The sequence below is a fragment of the Phaenicophaeus curvirostris genome, chromosome 3, assembly GCF_032191515.1.
Source record: "Phaenicophaeus curvirostris isolate KB17595 chromosome 3, BPBGC_Pcur_1.0, whole genome shotgun sequence".
Lineage (NCBI taxonomy): Eukaryota > Metazoa > Chordata > Aves > Cuculiformes > Cuculidae > Phaenicophaeus > Phaenicophaeus curvirostris.
The window spans coordinates 95046650-95051395 of NC_091394.1; the positions used below are offsets into that span (position 1 = coordinate 95046650).

Consider the following 4746-nt stretch of genomic DNA (forward strand, 5'->3'; position numbering starts at 1 on the left):
ATTTGTTAATCTAGATGGGATAGGACACCCAACTGGCATTTAGGCCTAGACTTTTCAGGGATACCAGGACAGCCACAATCTGGTTTTTTATCTTTTTTTTTTTTTTTCTGGCTATTTGCGGAAGAGATTTCCTCAGCGGCTCTTCACAGGGTTTATTCTGTGAATTGATTCAACATTAGGGTTGTGTAACTTTCACATAGTCGGAGAAGTAATGTGATGCTGTTTCTATTCCCATTCAAGGGCATGAAAGATCAAGCATGAATATCTGTCTGCAAATGAATCTCTTCTTAGCCATTCATACTGCACGTGAAATGTGCTCCCTATCAATGCTTTTGCCTAAAAAGAACTTTAATTTGCAGAGTTATGAACTGAGACATTAAATATAAACACTAACTTTACTAATGTTGTAGCTAGTATTGATTAAAATTGGAAAGAAATATTCCAAAGCAGGTTTTTTTCATGCCACTCATATTGATTAAAATTGGAAAGAAATATTCCAAAGCTGTTTTTTTTCATGCCGTTCCCTTAATTGCAATTGTTTCTTTCTCTATAAATCCATAGCAGAGCTGATAGTTTCATGATTTGTAATCCAGAGACGCTTCTTCCCATGTATGTAAAAGAATTAATAGGAATGGAGGAAATTCTGTGGCTTTCTTCCCTAAATTGGGTAGATATGGGATACTCTTTGAACCTGTTTTAATCTTGAGTTGTTTGCCTCATACACAACAATCTTAAACATATTTCCGACACATGGACTTGGGGTGGATAGCCTCTGAAGACAAAAATCTAAACCAAAGCTGGCGTTTAGTCCTAATGGAGACTAATTTAGACCTAAGTCCTACTTAGCCTGAATGCATTTATCAGAAATGTAACCTTGGAAACCTTGCCCACAGCCGGTCTCCAAATCTGCTTTGACTCTGGCTTTCCTCAAGCTGGTACGCTGCTGGTGTGGTCTGACAGCTCTGGGGCTTTCCTCCATTTCTCTTTCCTCCATGGGTCTCTACTTGGATGTTTATATGGTCTCCAGCTTCTTCTGAGTCAAACATGTCAGTCTTGAATACTCTTCCTGCCAGTGAAGCAGGATGTTCTTATTATCTTCATTCTATTAATGTTTATGTTAAAGGACTGCTAAATAACTTGCCCATGGTCATAGACATCATGTACCTCACAGAACAGGATCATCAACGAAACCAGCGCAGAAAAAGCTTATGGAGTTTCTTAAGTGGAAGGCACTCCAAAGAGGACAGTAATTATCATAATTAATTATAGTTGTCATTAATTACTTGCTTCTTCTAAAAATCAAGCACGTATCAGTTATGGTTAGGTTCTAGTTGTGATGTTCTGGCATGTGCTCACCAGCCAGCTGTTACAGCAGAGCTACTGAGTGCTCTGCAGTGAAGATACTCCCAGTCAGTCCCTGAAGTGAGCAGCTCCAGTGCTCCCAGCACGATGGAGAGCAGAGCACTACAGTGCCGTGTACAGGGGATTTTCCTGAGATGGGAAAGTATCAAATCCTGACTGCAGTGCCAAGGAAGGTTATCATAGAATCATGGAATCACTAGGTTGGAAAGGACCCACTGGATCATCGAGTCCAACCTACAAGTCTTTTTCCTCTCCTCTCTTTTTCCCTGGGGAAGCAATTTGGGAGCCCAGCTGCTTGGTTTTAGCTGCCACTATCAGCCAGGCCAGGGCTAAACTGGGACATTTCCGCAGGGCCTCACTGCCCTGGCTTGGGAGGGGTCCCGTCCACTATCAGACCACCCTGTCCTCCTCCAGCCGCTTGCCCTCCTCCAGCCTCTGCCAGCCCAGCCGCCGCAGGTCCAGGCTCTCGTAGCGGCCCTGCAGCACCAGCTCGGCTACGGCACGGCCAGCGGCAGGCGTGTGCTGCAGCCCATGCCCCCTGAACCCAGCAGCCAGGAACAGGTTGTCCAGTTTGGGGTGTGGCCCCAGCACCCCGTTCTGATCAAAGGTGTTGTAATCATAGTAGCCAGCCCAGGCGGGGCGCAGATGGAGTGAGGAGAATGCCGGCACACGCCGAGCCAGCCGCAGCCAGACTTGCTCCTGGAAAGAGTCATGGTCCACAGAGAGGTCGCCTGCATCCGGCTCCTCCTCCTCAGCGGGGCTCATGCCACCCAGGTAGTTGCCAGCGATGCCGTCGCGGCAGAATTAAGCACCAGTGGTGTTGACAAGGAGCGGGCAGGTGAAGCCAGGGCCATCAGGGCAGTGCCAGGAGAATCATAGAATCATAGAATAACCAGGTTGGAAGAGACCCACCGGATCATCGAGTCCAACCCTTCCTATCAAACACTAAACCATGCCCCTCAGCACCTCGTCCACCCGTGCCTTAAACACCTCCAGGGAAGGTGACTCAACCACCTCCCTGGGCAGCCTGTTCCAGTGCCCAACGACCCTTTCTGTGAAGAATTTTTTCCTAATGTCCAGCCTAAACCTCCCCTGGTGGAGCTTGAGGCCATTCCCTCTTGTCCTGTCCCCTGTCACTTGGGAGAAGAGGCCAGCACCCTCCTCTCTACAACCTCCGTTCAGGTAGTTGTAGAGAGCAATGAGGTCACCCCTCAGCCTCCTCTTCTCCAGGCTAAACAACCCCAGCTCTCTCAGCCATTCCTCATAAGGCCTGTTCTCCAGCCCCTTCACCAGCTTTGTTGCTTTTCTCTGGACTCACTCCAGAGCCTCAACATCCTTCTTGTGGTGAGGGGCCCAGAACTGAACACAGGATTCGAGGAGCGGTCTCACCAGTGCCGAGGACAGAGGGAGAATAACCTCCCTGGACCTGCTGGTCATGCCGTTTCTGATACAAGCCAAGATGCCATTGGCCTTCTTGGCCACCTGGGCACACTGCTGGCTCATGTTCAGTTGGTTGTCAACCAACACCCCCAGGTCCCTCTCCTCCAGGCAGCTTTCTAGACAGACTTCTCCTAGTCTGTAGCACTGCACAGGGTTGTTGTGCCCCAAGTGCAGGACCCAGCATTTGGCCTTGTTAAACCTCATGCCATTGGACTCAGCCCAGCGGTCCAGCCTGTTCAGATCCCTTTGCAGAGCCTCCCGACCCTCCAGCAGATCAACACTTCCACCCAGCTTAGTGTCATCTGCAAACTTGCTAAGGGTGCACTCGATGCCTTTATCCAGGTCATTGATAAAGACATTGAACAGGGCTGGACCCAGCACTGAGCCCTGGGGAACCCCACTTGTCAATCCTCTCACTTTCCTCTCACTTGTCAATCCACAGGAACTTCTCCTTCAGCTGGGTGAGAGCCAGCAGGGCCACCTGTGCCCCCTCCTCCCTCTGGAGCCAAACTGTGGCCTCCAGCCCTGTTGCGCACTCCAGGGGCGCGAGGAACAGGTACCCCGAGGGCTGGAACTGGATGTTGATGGGGGGTTCATTGGGTGCCCCGAGGTGCTCATTGATGTTGCGGAGGAAGGAGGTAGAGAAGCTGAACATCTGGATATTTTCTGAGAGAGAAAACTGCTGCCGGATCTCCCCTATTGACAGCACTGTGGAGGCTCAGGAATACGCAGAAGGGGTTGGAGCGGAGGGGGTGGCACGGGGCCCCCCCTGGACCTGGACCGGTACTGGGACCTGGACCCGGAACAGGTTGTCTTGAGTACCATCACACAGCACAAGCAGGATAACCAGGTGACCGGGCCCAGTCAGTATGGATTGTGGAAAGGCAGATCCTGCCTGACAAACTTGAACTCCTTCTGGGTTCTGATGTCCAAGGTCTTCTAGTTTGACCTAAAGTTGAATCAGATTTCTAAATTCAGCTGTCTCGTCCAAGTAACTTCATTTTCTGAAAGTTAACTGCATGTTTTTTGGACAGTGTTCTTCTCTGGCAGTGATAATACGGGGCATTGGTAGCAGAAAGGCCTTTGCTTGGACTTATTCCTACAGTAACCAAGGCCATCCTCAAGCTGGTGGCATGAGTCAAAGATGAAGAAGGGTCACAGCTGCAGGAAGGGGCAGAGAGGACAGGCGACCCCAAACTGACCAACAGAGTGTTCTATCCTATAGATGTCATATTTAGTAGAAAACTAACAGATGTGAGGGTCCCACTCTGTTCTTTGATGGCCAACATTCAGTGAGGACCTCGTCTATCTGTTTGCCCCTGATCCTGGATCCGTGCGTTCCTGAATCCAGTTCCTGGGTCCAGACTCCTTCCTGCCACTCACCTTGCCTGCCCTGCAGTATTTCTGGTGCCATATAGTCATCAAGGGGTGGGGTGGTTGCATATATTTGTAAATATTTTATTATTTTTTTTGTTATTTTTGCTATTATTATTGTTGTTGCTATTATTATTATTACTACCATGTTATTGAAGCTGTTTCAGTTTAGTTTCCAGCCCACAAGTCTTTTTTCCTCTCATTTCCCTTCCCCCTTTCCTTAGAGGTTGGACGGGGAAGGAATTGGGAGCTTCATTGCTCAGTTTTAGCTGCCGAAATTGGCTGAATCGGGGCTAAACCGTAACACAAGGTGACCCTGACTTAGTAGATGAAGGAATGGCTGTGGGTGTTATTTACCTGGACTTTAGTTAAGCCTCTGATAATGTCTCCCACAGCATTCTCCTACAGAAACTGGCTGCTCATGGCTTGGATGTCAATAATCTTCACTGGGTAAAATCTGACTAGATGGCCAGGCCCAACGAGTTGTAGTGAAAGGAGTTCAATCCAGTTGGCGTCTGGTCACATGTCGTTTTCCCCAGGGCTCAGTGCTGGGTCCAGTTCTGTTCAATA

General features: G+C 49.0%; 1 pseudogene; it reads right to left on the reverse strand.

The window, feature by feature from the left end:
* Positions 1-1738: 1738 nt before the first annotated feature.
* Positions 1739-4216, reverse strand: LOC138718687 (FAD-dependent oxidoreductase domain-containing protein 1-like; annotated as a pseudogene).
* Positions 4217-4746: the final 530 nt, after the last annotated feature.